This window comes from Lithobates pipiens, unplaced genomic scaffold (genome assembly GCF_037356315.1).
Source record: "Lithobates pipiens isolate NorthernLeopardFrog02 unplaced genomic scaffold, aLitPip1_a1.2 Scaffold_10, whole genome shotgun sequence".
Classification (NCBI taxonomy): domain Eukaryota; kingdom Metazoa; phylum Chordata; class Amphibia; order Anura; family Ranidae; genus Lithobates; species Lithobates pipiens.
Window position 1 is genome coordinate 172,644,525 of NW_027507686.1, and position 21,222 is coordinate 172,665,746.

Here is a 21,222-nt window from a genome sequence, read left to right on the forward strand (position 1 = left end):
CAAAATCGAACTTTTTGCCCACAATGCAAAACGATATGTTTGACGTAAAAGCTCATCACCCTCAACACACCATCCCCACTGTCAAACATGCTGGTGGCAGCATCATGGTTTGGGCCTGCTTTTCTTCAGCAGGGACAGGGAAGATGGTTAAATTTGAGGGGAAGATGGATGCAGCCAAATACAGGACCAATCTGGATGAAAACCTGTTGGAGTCTGCAAAAGACCTGAAACGGGGACGGAGATTTATCTTCCAACAAGACAATGATCCCAAACATACAGCAAAATCTACAAAGAAATGGTTCACAAATAAACGTATCCAGGTGTTAGAATGGCCAAGTCAAAGTCCAGACTTGAATCCAATCAAGAATCTGTGGAAAGAGCTGAAAACTGCTGTTCACAAACGCTCTCCATCCAACCTCACTGAGCTTGAGCTGTTTTGCAAGGAAGAATGGGCAAGAATTTCAGTCTCTCGATGTGCAAAACTGATAGAGACATACCCCAAGCGACTTGCAGCTGTAATCGCAGCAAAAGGTGGCTCTACAAAGTATTAATGCAAGGGGGCCGAATAATTTTGCACGCCCCACTTTTCATTTTTAATAGTTAAAAAAGTTTCAACAATCCAATAGATTTCGTTCCACTTCACAATTGTGTCCCACTTGTTGGTGATTATTCACAAAAAATAAAATTTTTATATCTTTATGTTTGAAGCCTGAAATGTGGCAAAAGGTTGAAAAGTTCAAGGGGGCCGAATACTTTCGCAAGGCACTGTATGTACTGTTGGTACACCTGACTGATCCTGTGTATAATATAGTGGATTACAAGAGGCTGAGAGAAAGACAAATCCCACAGTATTTGGATGGACGCGCTTCACCCGTGGTGCAGGCTTCTTCAGGATCCAATTTAAATGCAATGAATGGGAACTGCTTTTCATTCAGTCTTATAAAGATCGTGGGAACCGATTCCTGTGCTTTTGATCAAAGTTATCCTGCGCTGTTTGACCAGTTTGTAACAAGTGGTAAATGAAATCTGGAGCGTTCTACCATTGGTGTGTATTGTGAAGGGTGTGGAGCACAAGCAGATCTAATGTCACATTAGTCATCTTGTAGATGATGTTTGTTTAACCACTTTTCACCCGCCCGCTGTCAAATGACGGCTGGGCGGTGTGGCTCTTGTTCTGGGTGGATGTCATATGATGGCCTATCAGAACGATCTCCCAAACCCCCCCCCCCCCCCCCAGGGGTGCACAGTGCAGCTATCGTGGCCGTGCCGTTGTGCTAGGACTCGGCGCAACCTTGATCTGTGTAAATAGCTGCGGCTCTTTAACCATGTGATCAGCTGTGTCCAATCACAGAGTGTGAGGAGAAGAGAGCCGATCAGCGTAATCTTCTCACAGGGGACAGCTAGGTATGTAATCAGGGCACCAATCATCAGTGCCCTGATTACAATTAAGTGCCCACCAGTGCCAGGAATGATTGTCCACCACTGCCAGCAATCAGTGCCCACAACTGCCAGCAATCAGTGCCCACAATTGCCAGAAATCAGTGGCTATCAGTGATGCCAGTCAGTGCTGGCTATCAGTGCTGCCCATCAATGCCGCCCATCAGTTCCACCTATCCGTGCTGCCTGTGCCCACCAGTGCTGCCTATCTGTGCCCACGAGTGCTGCCTATCTGTGCCCAGTGCCTCCCATCAGTGCCACCTATCAGTGCCACATATCATTGCTACCTATCAGTGCCCATAAGTGTGGCATATTCGTGCCTCCTCATCAGTACCCTTAAGTGCCACCTCATCAAAAATGACGTGTTTACAAAATTTACTGACAGAAACTAAGAAAAACATTCTTTTCTTTTTTTTCTAAAAATTCTTGGTCTTTTTTTTTTTTTTTTTAGGAAAAAATAAAAAACCCAGCAGCAATTAAATACCACCAAATGAAAGCTTTATTTGTGTGAAGAAAATTATAACAATTTCACATGGTTACAGTGTATCATGACCACACAATTGTCATTCAAATTGTGCCAGCGTTGAAAGCTGAAAAATGGCCTGGGCAGTAAGTGCCCTGTATTGAGGTGATTAAACACTTCATGGCTTATGGACTTGATTCTTTATATTTATTATATATTATACGATTATATACTGTTGGACGATTCTGTAGATGTATTTATTTTTTCACTGCATCGCATGTTGGATGGATTATTGGTACTGTATATTGATTTATGCATCTTTTTTCTTATTTCTACAGATTTTTTGTCATGAATGTATTAAAGAGGACTATATATTTATTACAAAATTCATGAAAAGGTTTGGTTTAGCATGAAAAATCTGGTGAAAACCAATCAGCTTCCAGGTTTTATTGCCAAAGCCTAATTGATTGAGCTGACAATTGGCTACCAACAGCACAGCTGCACCTTATTCTGAGTGCACCAGCTTTAGTAAATCTCCCCCAATGCCTTTAAAATCCCATAATTTGTTACCCTTTTAACTTGCAAAAAATGTGGCAAAAATTAGATCACCTTGGAGTGTCCACTTTCCAAAAAAGGGTAATTTTGGAGCTGCTCATTAAATTTTGTCTTTTTTTACTTAAGGCTGGGTTCACACTGGTGCGATGCAGGAACTACTGCGATTACTGTGTGTGGGTTCCGGCATTGCATCTGAATCACAGGCAATTAACACTGCTCTCTGAGAACCACTGCTGGTGACAATGTAAAGTTAATGACACCTATAAATTGGTTTGCAGAACGCAGTGCGAACTGTAGAAATGGATGGAATCGGACCGCATGGGTCTGAACACCCATGCAATCCGATTCCAGTGCAGACAAAAAAATAAATAAATGGGGTCCCATTTTGGTGCAAATACGATGCGATTTCAATAATACAAAGTGTATGGCTGAATTCGCACTCACAGACATTGCATGTGATGTGCACAGGCATGCGGTGTGAATCACATGCAATGTCTGCCATCGCACCAGTTTGAATCCAGCCTAATATGGCACAAAATAAATAACTCAGTGGTTATTAACCACTTCCCACTCATCATTTGCAGTTCTAGACTTTCAGTGGTTCTAAATAGAGGATGCCTGCAGCTACAGGCATCATCCCAGTAACTTTTGTTTTCAGCCAGCAATTCCCTGTGCTGTAAAAGCCATCCTAGTGGCTAATTAGTCGTTGGATTGCTTTTACAAGAGGCAGGAGGGGTGGGGCTCTCCCATGCAATCAGGGAGCCCAGTGTCTGGTCTGGTGGTGCCGCCGAGTAATCAGAGCTGGCCATGGACCAGCCAGAGGCGACAGCATTACGTTACTTATGGTTATGGCAGATGTAAGCACTGCTTTTTTTGTTTTTCTTTTTAATGCATGAGATCAAGGGTTTTTTTTTTATTCCATGCTTTTTTATAGACCCAGGTGTCTCCATAAAGAGAACCTGTCATTTCTTATTTTAAAAAAATAAATTAAAAAAAACGTAAGCCATGGTGTAAAAATAATAATGATTTAAAAAAAAACTGAAAATAGCCCCTGTCCCTCCATAGCTAAGCAACACATATGTAAAAACAATGTTTAGACCACACATGTGAGTTATCACCATGAACGTTAATATAAGAGAAATAATTCTAGCAGTAGACCTCCTGTGTAAATCTAAAGTGGTAACCTGTAAAGGCTTTTAAAGCATTGCCTATGGATAGTAAAATTTATGTTGTTTGTTGCCGTTGCACGGGCATGCGCAATTTTAAAGCGTGACATGTTTGGTATATAGTTACGGTGTGACATAAAAAAAATTGCAAAACCCACCAATTTTATTCTCTAGGGCCTCTGCTTTAAAAAATGTGTTTAATGTTTGGGGTTTCTAATTAATTTTCTAGCAAAAAATACAGATTTTTTTTTATATAAACAAGAGTGTCAGAAAAAGTCCTGGAGGTCAAGTGGTTAAGGGGGTGTAACATGCTGGTCCGGAATTGGTTAACCACTTGACCTCCAGAAGGTTTTACCCCCTTAATGACTGTGGCATTTTTCACTATTCAGCACTGTGCTACTTTAACTGGAAATTGCACAATCATGCAAAACTGCATACAAATTTAAATTTATATAATTTTTTTTCACACAAATAGAGCTTTATTTTGGTGGTATTTGCTCACCACTGGGTATTTTATTTATTATTGTATGAATGAAAAAAGACTGAAAACTTTGAAAAAAAAAATCTAAAACAGTATTTTCTCATTTCTGTTATAAAACATATCCAATAAAAAAAAATTTAAATAAAAAAAATATTATGCTATATGTCTTTGGTAAAAAAAAACAAAAAAAAAAACAAAAAGAAATGGTGTATATATACAGTACTGAAATTGATGTAGCTATAGACACTATACTGTAATAGCAGTGATCAATGACTTGAAAGTGAACTGAATGAGGTATAAAGTATGAATTGGTGAGGGGGCCACATACATAAACTAATTCATTTTTTCAATTTTTTCTGATTTCTATACCACCACACCCGCCTGCACTGTAAAGGCTTTTGGGATGGTTGTGGCGAAAAGGCCGTGTTCGGGCTATACTGTTTTCCAAATGCATGGGGATCATTTTCTCTGCCACGATGCACAGCATCATGCCCACAGCATGTGTACACTCCCATCTGCTGCCTTTTCAGCAAAAGGGGGAGCCATTAAATCACATCTCAGCCCCATATTTTTACAGCCCTCAACAGCAAGTGTAAATCTAGCCTTAAAGTGTGAAAAAGATTCCTATAGTACACATCCAGATTAAAAAAGCTCACTACTACAGACACAGCAGTTTCATTCAGCCTACAGCAAGAGGCTCCAAAACACTTCACCTATACAGCAGTTTACATTTTTGTACTTTCGACAAAACAATTGAAAAACAAACATAAATCCATAAAACTATGTCAAAGAAGACAGTTCGCTATTGAGATTTGTTTTTATGTGCAATATTTCTGTGTTGTTCTTACATTTTACATTTCTTGTGAGGAAGTAGTAATATAAAATCTTTCATTCTGCAAGATTTTGCATTCATTCCAACTGCAAGAAAAGATATGCCTCCAAAGATATTCCAAATCCAATAGCACTAAAAGAGAGTATTAAAGCTGAGTTCCACCCAAAAATTGAACTTTCGCTTTAAGTACAGCAGTCCCCCTGACATGCCACATTTGGTATGTCTTTTTTTGGGGGGAGGAGCGGGTACCCTGTTTTTACAGGCACCCAGCTCCCACTTCCTCCTCTGGCTCCGGAAGGAAAATCATCTCTCCCCCATCCCTCCCTGCAATCTTCTGGGAAATGTCACAGGTCCCAGATGATTGCCCACCCATTCACAGCACGGCTCGCACATGCGTATTGCATGCCTGGCTGTGAAGCCACAGAGCCCACAGTTAGAATGACGGCACCACAGAGAGGAGAGGGAGAGGAGTGGGGCTTCCTGCACCCACATCGCTGGACCATGGTGAGTGCTTGACAAGTGAGTGATGAATAAAAGTCAACAGCTACACTTTTTGTAGCTGCTGACTTTTAAATGGGTCGAACTCCGCTTTAAGATGACAACAAAAGGCGTAAAAAATGTGAATGATTATGCTTCGTCTGTGGGGATTTATACAACCTAATATCGTAATGTAATTTAACGTACATGACAAATCAATACTGAGGTTTCTGTGGAAGGGATACTGAACTTTCTAAAAACACAAATGCTACATGTCATCGAACAAATGAGGACAAATGTTACACGACAATGAGCAATAAAGAGGAGCTACTCGTCCTTTCCCACAATTCCATGTTCCTTTGTACCTTTGCAGTGTGTCTAACAAGTTTGAATAAGTACTAGGTTTGTATGGTTCTACATGCCACATTGCTTTGATCAAGCAATACCCATGCAGTCAACTGAAAAAAGTAAAGATTACATTTTGTCAAAAAGAGACTTCAAGGATTAAAATAGAGAAGAGGATGGAACAATTAATTTAGGAGTGCTGTGAGACCATTTAGTAATGATAAATGTGCATTATATTCAGTAGAGAAGAACAGAGTGAAAAGAAATAAAGCAAAGCTTTACATACCTTTTATTCTATTCCTTAATGAATGTCTTTTCCTCTGGCATTCACTGCCTCTTCACATCAAAAGCAGAATCCACTTCCAGGCTGTTCTCAGTCCGTCAGAGACCAAAATTTTTAGGATTTCTTTATCTTCAACATTTGACAGATTCTATCAAAAACAGAAATCTGAAATTCAAAATATGTAGAGGAAGGAGCAGCTCGGATTTCAATGTAAATCCATGATGTAGTGCAAAGTGCCAGCAGCTGTAAGGGTCTCTAAGAGGATGCTGTTCTGCTGCATGGATTTCTTTTAATAGACCAACTACTGGACTCCTTATACAAGTGGTGGGTGGGGGGATAGTTCACACAATAGTGGGGGGGTGTAAAGAACGATTACTTACAAACCAGAAGGAGGTATATACTGTACCTCACAAAAGTGAGTACATCCCTCACATTTTTGTAAATATTTTATTATATCTTTTCACGTGACAACACTGAAGAAAGAACACTTTGCTACAATGGTGCTGCACAGGGCCGGTGCTACCACTAGGCGGAGTAGGCAGCCGCCTAGGGGGCAGCCATGGCCTCTGTATCATGCCTCCAATCCCCCCGATGTGTCCTGCTGAGCGCCCCGCTGTTCCCTCGCTCCCTTCAGAGTAAAAGCTCACAGCAACGCTTCGGGACTACTTTGCTCCAGCCTGTTCCTCTGGAGCGGCGCTGTGTGTGTGTTTTCAGAGGAGAGGCTGGGCTTGGTGGAGATCAGAGCATCGAGAGGTGCAGCATCTGTTAGCTGACTTCCCAGCCAACGGGGTCACCAGAGAGCAACACCGCCCGCCCAGTGCTGAGGAGAGTCTGGATGTGATGGTAGATGAAGCAGAGGTAAGGAAGGAGGGTGGATCCTCCCTATCTACAGCGAGCTGTGTGTGGGGGATGGGGGGGGGGGTGAGTAGTGCAGGAAATAGGAGCCAGATAGGTAGATCAGTGTGTGTGTAATGGTCAGGTAGGTCAGTGTGTGTGATGGTCAGGTAGGTCAGTGTATTGTGTCAGGTAGGTAGGTCAGTGTATTGTGTCAGGTGGGTCAGTGTATGTGTAATGGTCAGGTAGGTGGGTCCATGTATGTGTAATGGTCAGGTAGGTCAGTGTATTGTGTCAGGTAGGTGGGTCAGTGTGTGTGTGTGTGTGTGTGTGTGTGTGTAATGGTCAGGTAGGCTAGTGTATGTGTCAGGTAGGTAGGTCAGTGTGTGTATGTGTAATGGTCAGGTAGGTCAGTGTATGTGTAATAGTTAGCTAGGTCAGTGTGTGTGTGTGTGTGTGTGTGTGTGTGTGTGTGTGTGTGTGTGTGTGTGTGTGTGTGTGTGTGTATAATGGTCAGGTAGGTGGGTCAGTGTATTGTGTCAGGTAGGTAGGTCAGTGTGTGTGTAATGGTCAGGTAGGTCAGTGTATTGTGTCAGGTAGGTGGGTCAGTGTATGTGTAATGGTCAGGTAGGTCCGTGTTTGTGTCAGGTAGGTGGGTAAGTGTATGTGTAATGGTCAGGTAGATGGGTCAGTGTAGTGCGTCAGGTAGGTGGGTCAGTGTACGTGTAATGGTCAGGTAGATGGGTCAGTGTAGTGCGTCAGGTAGGTGGGTCAGTGTACGTGTAATGGTCAGGTAGGTGGGTCAATGTACGTTTAATGGCCAGGTAGGTGGGTCAGTGTAATGTGTCAGGTAAGTGGGTCAGTGTATGTGTAATGGTCAGGTAGGTCAGTGTATGTGTCAGGTAGGTGGGTCAGTGTACATGTAAAGCCGTGTACACACGTAGCCGTCTGGCCGACGTACTTAGTCTGGCGGACTTACCACCAGACTGTCCGTCGGACTTTCCGAACGGGCTACTTGCCCACACACGGCACTTTTTCAGCAGACTAATACGGCGTACTAAGTCCGCCGTACTATCCGCCCTACTTTTGAAATGAACGGACTCGCCCACACACGCGGAGGAAAGTCCGCTCATTTCGAGCGCGTCTCCAGGTAGGCGGGGCCCGCGCAGGAGACGCCGCTGGCCCCGCCACCTGGTATGGACTTAAAGGGGAACCCCAACGCTGAAAAAAAATCGGTGTGGGGTCCCCCCAAAGTCCACAACAGACCCTTGTCCGAGCAGGCTACCCGGACGGCCAGGAAAGGAGGGGCGAGCGAGCGCCCCCCCTCCTGAGCCGTACCAGGCAGCGTGCCCTCAACATGGGGGGTGCCTTGGGGAAGGGGGGGCCGCGCGGCCCCCCCACCCCAAAGCACCTTGTCCCCATGTTGATGAGGACAGGGGCCTCTTCCTGACAACCCTGGCCATTGGTTGTCGGGGTCTGCGGGCGGGGGGCTTATCGGAATCCGGGAGCCCCCTTTAATAAGGGGGCCCCGGATACCGGCCCCCCCCACCCTATGTGAATGAGTATGGGGTACAATGTACCCCTACCCATTCACCTGTAAAATAAAGTACAAAAAAAACACAACACACAAGATAAAATAGTTTATTGCACAGCTCCCGTGCTTCCGTCTTCGGGGTTCTTCTCGCCGGACTCCTCCGCTATCTTCTTGTAGCTCTTTTACTAGCGGAGGAGCCCGGCATTCTTCTTCGTCGCCGCGGCCTCTTCTTCCAACTTCGGGGGTCTTGTCCCCCTCTTCGGTTCTTTTGCCGGGCCACCGCGCCTTCTTCTAGCTCGTTTACAGGAGGTGGCCCGGTCTTCTGTCGCCGCCGTCTTCCGTTCCTCTCTTCTTCTCCTTCTTCAGATGTTGCCTCGCCGAGTCCTCCGCTCACAATGACGGGGACCGGGCACGCGGCGACTTATATAGGGACAAGGGGCGGGGTCTTCGGTGGATGTCACATGGGTTCATGTCACATGGCGACAGTCCCAGCATCCTCCGGGACTGTGACATCGTAAGGGGCGGGGTCACCATGTGACATCAACCCATGTGACATGAACCCATGTGACATCCACCGAAGACCCCGCCCCTTGTCCCTATATAAGTCGCCGCGTGCCCAGTCCCCGTCATTGTGAGCGGAGGACTCGGCGAGGCAACATCTGAAGAAGAAGAAGAAGAAGAAAAGAACAGAAGAACAGAAGGCGGCGGCGACAGCGGCGGCAATAGAAGACCGGGCCACTGCCTGTAAAAGAGCTAGAAGAAGGCGCGGTGGCCCGGCAGAAGAACCGAAGAGGGGGACAAGACCCCCGAAGTCGGAAGAAGAGGCCGCGGCGACGAAGAAGAATGCCGGGCTCCTCCGCTAGTAAAAGAGCTACAAGAAGATAGCGGAGGAGTCCGGCAAGAAGACCCCCGAAGACGGAAGACCCCCGGAGCTGTGCAATAAACTATTTTATCTTGTGTGTTGTGTTTTTTTTGTACTTTATTTTACAGGTGAATGGGTAGGGGTACATTGTACCCCATACTCATTCACATAGGGTGGGGGGCCGGTATCCGGGGCCCCCTTATTAAAGGGGGCTCCCGGATTCCGATAAGCCCCCCGCCCGCAGACCCCGACAACCAACGGCCAGGGTTGTTGGGAAGAGGCCCTTGTCCTCATCAACATGGGGACAAGGTGCTTTGGGGTGGGGGGGCCACGCGACCCCCCCTTCCCCAAGGCACCCTCCATGTTGAGGGCACGCGGCCTGGTACGGCTCAGGAGGGGGGCGCTCGCTCGCCCCTCCTTTCCTGGCCGGCCGGGTAGCGTGCTCGGACAAGGGTCTGTTGTGGACTTTGGGGGGACCCCACGCCGATTTTTTTCGGCATTGGGGTTCCCCTTTAAGTCCATACCAGGTGGCGGGGCCAGCGGCGTCTGCTTCGCGGGCCCCACCTACCTGCAGACCTGCTCGAAATGAGCGGACTTTTCTCCGGGCGGGAAAAGTCCGCTCATTTCAAAAGTACGGCGGACTGGCGCACACACGGCCGGATTGTCCGCCGAAATGCGAGTCCGGCGGGAAGATTGGAGTGTAAAACTACATTCCAAGTCCGCCGTACTTTCGGGTCAAAAAAGTATGCCGGAGGCTACACACGGGGGGGATTGTCCGGCGGACTTGAGTTTGCCGGACTTTTCCACCCGCTTGTTTGATCGTGTGTACGCGGCATAATGGTCAGGTAGGTGGGTCAGTGTAGTGTGTCAGGTAGGTGGGTCAGTATATGTGTAATGGTCAGGTAGGTGGGTCAGTGTAGTGGGTCAATGTATGTGTAATGGTCAGGTGGGTCAGTGTATGTGTAATGGTCAGGTGGGTCAGTGTATGTGTAATGGTCAGGTAGGTAGGTCAGTGTGTGTCAGGTAGGTGGGTCAGTGTATGTTTAATGGTCAGGTAGGTCAGTGTATGTGTAATGGTCAGGTAGGTCAGTGTATGTGTAATGGTCAGGTAGGTCAGTGTATGTGTAATGGTCAGGTAGGTGGGCCAGTGTAGTGTGTCAGGTAGATGGGTCAGTGTATGTGTAATGGTCAGGTAGGTCAGTGTATGTGTAATGGTCAGGTAGGTCAGTGTATGTGTAATGGTCAGGTAGGTCAGTGTATGTGTAATGGTCAGGTAGGTCAGTGTATGTGTCAGGTAGGTGGGTCAGTGTATGTGTAATGGTCAGGTAGGTCAGTGTGTGTGTAATGGTCAGGTAGGTGGGTCAATGAATGTGTAATGGTCAGGTAGGTCAGTGTGTGTGTAATGGTCAGGTAGGTGGGTCAGTGAATGTGTAATGGTCAGGTAGGTCAGTGTGTGTGTAATGGTCAGGTAGGTGGGTCAATGAATGTGTAATGGTCAGGTAGGTCAGTGTGTGTGTAATGGTCAGGTAGGTGGGTCAGTGAATGTGTAATGGTCAGGTAGGTCAGTGTGTGTGTAATGATCAGGTAGGTGGGTCAATGAATGTGTAATGGTCAGGTAGGTCAGTGTGTGTGTGTAATGGTCAGGTAGGTGGGTCAGTGAATGTGTAATGGTCAGGTGGATCACATATTGCAAAGGGGTGGAGTCATGGGCAGAGCGGCAAAATGAGGTTTTCGCCTAGGGTGTCAAAAATTCTTGCACCAGCGCTGGTGCTGCAAGTGGCACACAAAGCTTATTTTGCTGGCACTCGACTCCCTCCCCATTAGCAGAGCAGCACAGGGAAGTGTCAGTAAGACCCAAATGCATTACAATTTCAGAGTTCCCCACACTGCACATGCACTGAGGGGGAGACACTGTGCCCCCACACATTGTAAAAGATGGTAAACATTGTTTGGTTCTCTAATTTTGTAGCTGCGAATGTCAGCTTTTGTGATGGGGAAGAGATTGGGTGAAGTTCTGCTGGGGGAGGGCTCTCCCTTTTTCCAGGAGGAGTAGGACTGTCATTGGCCACTGCTAAAGCCAATAGCAGTCCTCCTAGCCCCACCCACCCTCTGGAGAAAGATGACTCGATTGGTTGCAACTACCAATCTCAGAAAGAAGGGATTTCACTGTGATTAAGAAAACCACAATCAGGTGACAGCACTCTGTGTCTCTTTCAGCCACAGCCAGTATTCAGCGCAATGAAAATCACACTCAGTGTTCCTGTGGCGCAGAGTGACGCACTTTTTCTCAGCTGCGAGGGCCCAACTTATGATCCTGCACACAGGCCCACTGCTTTAAAAAAATGCCCCTGACCTGAGCTCATCATTGTGCATCCATTCCAGATGCTTGTATGTGACTTCATATACAAGCACGTGGGCTGGATGCAAGAGGTGGATCAGCAGGATCAGTGTGCCAGGACAGGTAGATAGGTCTCATCTCTGCTTCCTTTCAGCAATCTGCATATCACACATAATAGATGAGAAGAGGGTACAGCAGTGGGGAAAATGAGCAGGAGGGGTTCAGAGGTGGGATAGATGAGCAGAAGGGTACAGCGGTGGGGCAGATATGTAGGGAGGTACCGTGGTGGAAGAGATGAGAAGGTGGTTCAGCAGTGGGACAGAAGAGCAGGGGGATAGGGTGTTAGGCCAGATGAGCAGGGGGGTTCAATGTTGGGTCAGATGGCTTAGTGTTGCGGTAGATGAGAATGGGGTTCAGTGGTGGGACAGAAAATCAGGGGGGGTAGAATAGTGGGAGAGATGTGAAAGGAGGTGTATTGGTGGGACAGATGAGCAGGGGGTTACAGTGGTGGAGCAGAAGAGCAGGGGGGTACAGAGGTGAGACAGTTGTGCAGGAGGTACATTGGTGGGGCAGATGAGAAAGCGGTTTACAGTGGTGGGGTAGATGAGCAGATGGGTTCAGTGTTAGGACAGATGATAAGGTGATTCAGTAGTGAGAAGAGAGCGGGGATAATGTGGTGGTGCAGATGTGCAGGGAGGTACAGTGGTGGGGCAGATGAGAAAAGGAGGTACATTGATATGGCAGATGGGCGGAGGGGGGTTACAGTGTGGGACAGTGGTGGGGCAGATATGCAGGAGGTACAGTGGTGGGTGGGATGAGAAGGGGATTCAGTGGTGGGAAAGATGAGCATGGGGGTTCAGTGTTAGGGCAGAGGAGAAAGGAGGTACATTGGTGGGACAGATGAGCGGGGGGGGTGCAGAGGAGAAAAGAGGTACATCAGGGGAACACATGAGTAAGGGGGTACAGTGGTGGGACAGAAGAGCATGGGGGTACGGCGGTGGAACAGATGTGCAGGTGGCTACAGTGGTTGGGCAGATGTGCAGGGGGTTACAGTGGTGGGGCAGATGAGCAAGTGGTTACAGTGGTGGGGCAGATGAGTAGGGGGTACATTGGTGAAACAGATTTGCAGGGGGGGCGGTAATCTGAGGTGTGACGAAGCATGAATTGGGGCTGATCTGAGGTGTGGAGTTGCAGGAATTGGGGCTGATCTGGCAGAGAGTGCAGGATGATAATTTCTCACTATTAGGCTTGGTTCACACTACAGCGATGCGGGATGCCGCGAATCCGCGGCGTTTTCCCGCATCGCATACCTCCCGCCGGCAGTTCACACTGCCCTATGCGGACGGCTGGGAGTGTCAATGATATGTTAATAACACCCCCAGATCCGTCCGCATATCGCAGTGCGATCTGCACACTCGCACATGAATCGGATCGCATGGTGTGAACACCCATGCGATCCGATTCTGCTGCGGACCAAAAAAAGGGTCCCGTGCGAGTTTGCTGCGGGAGCGATGCGAATTCAGCCATACTATCTGTATGGCTGAACTCGCATCGCTACGGAGATCGGATGTGATTTGCACTGCAGTGCGGTGCGAATCACATCCGGATCTCCCCCCGCAGCAGTGTGAACCCAGCTTTAAAGTAGTTTACAGCATTTACTTTATAAAAAATTATTTTTGTGAGAGTGTGAAGTTGACATTTTTTTGTTATAAAATCGTCACACTCAGTTTCTTTGAAAACATTTTTCGGCACACTGTGCTCTAAAGGTTGCTTACTCCTGTACAGCATGTATAACAGCGTAAATTTGGTGTCCCGTCAAAATAACACAGAGCCATTAACCACTTCGCACCCAGGCCAATTCTGACATTTCTCTCCTACATGTAAAATTCATAATTTTTTTGCTAGAAAATTACATAGAACCCCCAAACATTATATATGTTTTTTTTAGCAAAGACCCTAGAGAGAATATAATGGCAGTCGTGGCAACTTTTTATCTCACACGGAATTTGCACAGCAATTAAAAAAAAAAAAAAAAATGGTGCCAAACTTTGGTATTTAAACATCCCCATAGGCGACGGTTTAACATTTTTTACTGGTTACATGTTTTGAGTTACAGAGGAGGTTATAATTATTGCTCTCGCTCTAATGTTTGCAGTGATACCTCACATGTGTGGTTTGAACACCGTTTTCATATGTGGGCGGGTCTTACGTATGCATTCGCTTCTGCGTATGAGCTCACGGGGACAGGGGCGCTTTAAAAATCTTTTATTTATTTTTTATTGTTAATTTTACCTTTATTTTTTCAGTTTGACACTTTAAAAAAATAAATGCGATTACTTTTATTCCTATTACAAGGAATGTAAACATCCCTTGTAATAGGAATATGGCATGATCGGACCTATTTACAGTGAGATATGGGGTCAATAAGACCCCACATCTCACCTCTAGGCTGGGAAGCCTAAAATCCAAAAGAGAAAAAAAAAAAAAACGATCACGACTTTCCAGCTGAGGCGGCTCCGGTTTTTGAATGCAGAGGCCAGGCGTGACATCATAACATCCAGCCCGGCCTCCGAACGATCATAGAGACTCAGACGACCATCTGGTCCGCCGGAAATCTCTATGATGAACATCTGGGGGCCGGCAGATCCTGTGTCCGACTCACCGATGGAAGCGGTGAGTCGGTAGAAGCACCGGAGGGTGGCGGGAGGGAGGATGTCCCCTCCTGCCGCCCATAAGAATGATCAAGCGGCGCAACAGCCGCTATGATCATTCTCTTGGTGCAGGGAATCGCTGGCTGAAAAAGCCAATATCTGAATGATGTCTGTAGCTACAGGCATCATTCAGATATACCCCCGGAAAGTCAAGGACGTCACAGGACGTCCATCCGGCGCAAAGTGGTTAAAGACTAAACCGCTGGCAACAAAAGTGAAAATATCCAAATTGGCCCCAAACTGTCAATATTTTGTGTGGATTTTCCAGCACTGCCTCTTGGGCATGGTGTTCACCAGAGCTTCACAGGTTGCCACTCCTCCTTGATGAAGTCACAGAGCTGGTGGATGTTAGAGACCTTGCGCTCCTCCACTTTCCATTTAAGGATGGCCCACAGATGCTCAATAGGGTTTAGGTCTGAAGATATGCTTGGCCAGTCCATCACCTTTACCTCCTTAGCAAGGCTGTGGTATCCTTGGAGGTGCGTTTGGGGTCGTTATCATATTGAAATACTGCCCTGGGGCCCAGTCTCTGAAGGGATCATGCTCTGCTTCAGTATGTCACAGTAAATACTGGCTTTCATGGTTCCCACGATGAACTGTAGCTCCCCAGTGCCGGCAGCACTCATGCAGCCCCAGACCATGACACTTCCACCACCATGCTTGACTGTAGCCAGAACACACTTTGTATTCCTCACTTGGTTGCTGTCACACGCACTTGACACCATCTGAACCAAAATAAGTTTATCTTGGTCTCACCAGACCACAGGATATGGTTCCAGTAATCCATGTCCATAGTCTGCTTGTCTTCAGCAAACTGCTGCCATTCTTGTGCATCAATTTGATGCAGTTTGCGGCTCATGGTCTGAGCACTGACATGCTGACCCCTTCAACCTCTGCAGCAATACTGGCAACACTTATAAGTCTATTTACAAAAGATAACCCTGGATATGACGCTGAGCACATGCATTCAACTTCTTTGGTCGACCATGGAGAGGCCTGTTCTGAGTGGAACCTGTCCGTTAAACCGCTGTATGGTGGGGTGTGGCTAAGCAGTGAACGTAACCGGACGTGTTTGTTTCCCTCTCCGCCGAACATCCGTGCATTGATCCTGTGGAACACAGTACTAGACTGAATCAGACCCATAAAATACAGCACCAGTACATCTGGAATAGAGCTGCATGATCGATCCCCCTCGGCTGCAGCTGTGATGTCTAGAAAACCCAAGGAAATGAATGGAGTCCAAGATGGCGCCGGCCCGCAGTGTTCTTCCAAGGAGAAATACAAAGAGGCCGCTCAAAAGCTTCTATTTGGGGGTAGATAGTACAAAGATGCCCTGAATGCTTTACCTAACATGGAGGAAGCTCCTGGGGCCCTTTCAGAAGCAGATGACACTGTCCCATTGAAGGATGCAGGTGGATTGTCTCCTGAATGGAACGCAGTGAGTACTCCTAGAGACATTTTTACTAGGCCACAAGCATCCTCCCCCCCTAACAGCGATGAGCCAGAACCCACCCTGAGGGATATTTTCTCAGCTGTGACATTGTGCAATCTGTCCATTACAGCACTCTCTGATGAGATTAAAGGGGTGAAGGCAGAGATGCCTTATGTGCGTCATGATATGCAAAAACTGAGGGAGAGGATGTCTGCTTTAGAAGGCAGAATGAGCACAGTAGAGAATGACATGTCTCCTATGCAAAGGGATTTAAACTTTAACTGCCACCTAACTGAACAGCACACTGCATGTTTAGATGATTTGGAAAATCGCATGAGACGCAATAATGTATGTGCCCTGGGCATTCCTGAGGGAACAGAGGGTAAAGACCCTGTAGCTTTTATAGAGCAATGGTTCATTTCCACGTTTGGCAAAAACGCCTTCTCCCCATTGTTTGTCGCTAAAAGGGTGCACAGGGTACCCTCGCGCCCTTTACCACCAGGTAATCAATCATTTCACCTAGGCCAGGTGGACAGAAAGGAGAACTTTGTATTTTCCATTGCACGGTTCGCACTATTCACCCCGCAGTAGTGAAACCCTGACCACCATCCAGAGACATGTTCTTCTGTGGGTGTTTCCACCGCATACCCCGCCTGGAAAGCATGCTAAGGGAAAAAACACACTTCAGCTCTGTTGGCTCCACTCTTTAACTTGTCATTAACATATTGTTTTCTTTTCTTTTCAAGCACGTTTCAACCTTTGCCCACCAGGCAACGTCAAATCAGTCATGAGCGATACAGGTAACATTCTGGACAGGTACGTCCCACGTGCACTTTATGTTGCCATGGTGATGGGTGTCTATACACTGCTCTCTAAGACCTCGCAAGACCACATTTTTGTTCTTTACCAACCCAAATGGCGGATAAAATTAAAATAGTGTCCTGGAATGTGAGAGCACTTAGCAACCCTGTCAAAAGACTGGCAGTCCTCGGGCACCTCAAATCCATGGGGGCCAATATAGTGTGCCTACAAGAGACTCACTTTTCACCGGATCCAACACCTAGCTTCAGCCCTGTAATATACTGTACCCAATTCCCCTCCACCCATTCAGATTATTCCAGGGGAGTGAGTGTCCTGATTCGTCGGGATACTCCGTTCTACTGCATCCAAAAAACTTGTTGATGAGGAGGGTAGATATATTTTTATGCTTTGTAATGTCTCAGGTCAATCTTGGATACTAGCTGCAATATATATCCCACCGAGGTCCTCAAACGCCTAGCGAATTTCATGGCCCAGTTCCCTAATGTTCCACTCTTAGCAGTGGGGGGTTATAATAATTATATGAATCAACTATATAAATTACCTACTCTACCCCTAAATAAAGGGGGACAGGCCCCCTTCCTGGGCATACTTGAGGATTAACGGATCTATGGAGATTGGGACACCCCTTGGTGAAACATTACTCATGTTGTTCAGCCTCCTATGGGAGCCTATCCAGGATAGATTTAGGTCTGGGAAACAATCTCATAATTCCATTATTGGTGGACTCAGGGTACAATGACAGACATATATCTGGCCATTCCTCACTGTGGGTATCGATATCACTACCCAATATGGCCAGATGTAAATGCTGGAAACTTAAATCCTTCTGGCTTTCAATGTTTCCGGAACCATCCCCATGAAAGAGCAAGTAAAATTCTTTATTCAGGACAGCATTCACTCAGCTCCCCTAAATGTGGTTTGGGATGCAGTCAAGGCATTTATGAGAGGGCAATTTATTAACACAATCAATCAGATTAAAACTAACATGAAAGCATGGGAAACTGAGGTCTGCAAGACACTTCAAGACACTGAGGTTAAATACATTGCTAATCCTATGGTAGACACAAAGAGTTTGGTTAAGAGCACAATCTATGTCCAGACAACTGGCATTACAGTTGGCTAAAAACAATTTTTTTTTCCTACAACAGGCACATTTTGAGGTGGGGGAGGCTACTGGGCACATGCTGGCTATTATAGCGTGAGCGCAGAGCTTCACTTCTGCAGTTTCGGCCATACATGATGTGCAGGGTGTCACCCAAACACAGACTAAAGCAGTAATACAAATCTTTAGATCATTTTACATAGATATCTATTCATCTAAAGTACAGCCTACAGAAAGGGAAATGGAAGACTTTTTAGGAAAATGTACACTACTTCACCAGCCTCGGACATGTCCCACTAACGGAGGAAGAATTAGCCACGGAAATAACACAAACACATAATAACAAATCCCCAGGGGCTGATGGACTTCCGTCCAAAGTCTATAAAAGATATGCAGACTCATTATTACCGACTCTACTGAAGGTGTACAATGAGGCGCTGGAGAGGGGTTCACTGCCCAATTCCATGAATGAGACTATCATTATTTTACTGCTAAAGCCAGGCAAGGATGCTATATTACCTGACTCATACAGGCCCATTTCTCTCCTCACGACTGATGTCAAGCTGTTGGCCAGGGCGTTGGCTACTAGATTGGCATTAATGATCCACAAGCTCATACACAGAAACCAGTCGGGGTTATACCCACGCTTTCTAAAACTTACAGATCCCTACCACCAATACAGGAAATAGGGTGATCTTCTTGCTGGATGCAGCTAAGACCTTCGACAGTGTCGAGTGGCCTTACTTGTGGAAAGTGCTAGAACACATAGGCCTGGGTGCCACTTTTATTAGCTGGGTTAAACTGCTGTATGCCCAACCCTCGGCGTGGATTAGGATAAACGGGGAACTATCTGATCCCTTTCCATTGTTCCAGGGCACCAGACAGGGGTGCCCATTGTCACCCCTGCTGTTTGCCCTGGCTCTGTAACCGCTTGCATCGCGAATAAGGGATTTCAACGTGCGGCGGGTACTGATGTAGTGTCATTGTATGCTGATGACACGTTGCTCTATTTGGGCGGCACACAGGACTCATTGAGTGCGGTGATGACTCTCATCAAGGCATTTGGTGCATTGTCGGGCTTCTCCATTAATTGGAGCAAGTCGGTGGTGATGCCCATAGACCCCGTTACAACTCCCTTGCCAGAGTACGCATTAATGGTACAGGTAGTGTCCTCCTTTCGTTATTTAGGTATTCAAATATCCCCAGATATTTCTCAATACTTATCCCTTAATTTGCTTCCTCTGTTTGCTAAATTTTGGGATAAAGCTAATGTCTGGTGTAAATTGCCCCTATCCATAGTAGGGAGAATTAATCTCATTAAAATGGTGTGGCACCCCAATTACTATACATTTTCAGTAACTCCCCGGTCTGGATTCCTCGGCGCTGGTTTGATCGGATTGACCCCAGTTTAGGGAACTAATATGGCGTAAAAAAAACAGCAAGAATTAGCTTTTCGACACTACAATATAATAAGAAAGAAGGAGGACTGGGGTACCTCACTCCAGAACCTATTACCATGCCTCACAGTTACAACAGTTGGGAGGATGAGGACTAACGGATGCATTGGATCCGATCTGCAGGCTCCTCCATGTCACGGTCAGCAATGACACGACGGCTCTGACATGCCTGGAGTTGGGTTATCCACACCTAGACCCAGGGGCTTCAACTATACTCCTTTTAAAAACACTATGGTGTTATATTAAAAGGCTGCTGGGGTTACGAGGATATCTGTCTCACACTCCCTTATGGCGAAACATGAACTATAAAGAATTGTACAAACTCAAAAGGTTTTGGGAACTGGGAAAAGATGGGCATAAAATACATTACGCAATTATACAATGGGACTACTCTCAAATCATTCATGGAGTTACAATCAGAATTCAATATACCACGTACCAACTTCTACAAGTACTTACAACGGAGTCATGCACTACAAACGCAGTCAAGACACACAGAGTTTAGATTGGTAGACAATCCACTGATACAAGGAATCCTAATGGAAAGTGAAAAGAAAGGTATGATATCCAGAGGCTATCATATGCTTCTTAACACAATCCACAACCCAGCCGGTCTGCCATGCCGGCGTAAATGGGAGGTGGCTGTGGGGGCCATGGATGGGGTGATGTGGAATGTTTGCCTCGCCTCCACCCCCCCCTGGTCTCATTATCTGCCTCTCAAAAACTATCCCATTTATACTTGTTACATCGGGCATATAGGACGCTGACACACCTCCACCAATGGGGTGTACGCGACACACCTTTATGTCCAAAATGTCAGAGAGACAATGGCGACCTTTTACACGTGCTTTGGAGGTGTCCCAAGCTCTTCCGATATTGGAAGGAGGTCCTTCATACAATCTCAAGTATATGCTTTTGCCATTTCTTGAGACCCTAAGATATGCTTATTGGGTGCCCTGGATAAGGAGAGGTTATCCCCCTTAATAAACACAGCAATTCTTCGCCTGTTATATATTGCTCGCAAACTAATTGCACAGCTTTGGATAACTCCCAGGGTCCCCACTAGGCGATAATGGATTGAGCAGGTCAATAGAACTTTAAACTAGAGAAAAGCTGACATACCAGCACAGAAATGCACCCCATAAATTTGATACAATGTGGCGGGCCTGGCTGGAGGTACCTGGATTAACACCTCATCAATTAGTGAGAGATAGACTTTTACAGGGCTAAAAACTAGAAAAAACAGCTTCACAAATGCTGAAATAAATATCTGCGCAGTTAGGAAGCGAGATAGCATTCGTAAGATGGGCTGGTTGGGTAGAATGTTGGGAAACGGCTTGTCACTAGGGATCTGGGGACATGCAGAACCCGTTCAAAATGTTATATATATATATATATTCTATTATACTCTGTGCTATCCTGTATGTTATGTATTTGACACAATGAACAACCAAAATAAAAAAGTTTTTCTGATTAAAAAAAAAGGCTGTATGGTCTTCTTATAGCCTAGGCCATCTTTATGTAGAGCAACATTTTATTTCAGATCCTGGAGAAAGTATGAGTGAGTGAGAGCGATAACATCAAATTTAACACACCTGCTCCCCATTCACAACTGAGACCTTGTAACACTAATGAGTTACATGACACCAGGGAGGGAAAAGGGCTAATTGGACCCAATTCGGACATTTTTACTTAGGGGGGTACTCACTTTTTTGCCAGCAGTTTAGACATTAAAGCGGTAGTAAACGCACAACTTTTATAAAAAAAAAATTAAACAAAACAACCTGCAAGGCAAAGGCATAATGAGCTAGTATGCAGCGCATACTAGCTCATTATGAAATAACTCACCTTAGAACGAGGCACCGGTATCTCACCAGATCCACACTGAGGGAGCTGACATGTTGCCTCGGCGTGTCTTCCGGGTATCGTGGCTCCGGCACTGTAAGTGGCCGAAGCTGTGATACGTCACTCTCACTCGTGCATGCGGGAGTCTTTTTCCCGGCAAGGTCTGGCAGTTCTGCCAGACCTTCAGCCGGGCCTTAACAACGCATGAGCCGCATGACATCAGTGGCTGCATGAAAAGTAAATATC

The 21,222-nt window shown here is 46.3% G+C and overlaps 1 protein-coding gene across 2 annotated transcripts in view; it reads right to left on the reverse strand.

Moving 5' to 3' along the window:
* The window catches only part of TSPAN4 (tetraspanin 4), a 1,526,404-nt gene that overhangs the window by 1,478,762 nt on the left and 26,420 nt on the right, over positions 1-21,222 (reverse strand). For both annotated transcript variants that reach the window (XM_077459853.1, XM_077459838.1), the window contains exon 2: positions 6,043-6,187. The gene's annotated coding sequence lies outside the window, so the exon portion shown is untranslated. The remainder of the gene's footprint in view (positions 1-6,042; positions 6,188-21,222) is intronic.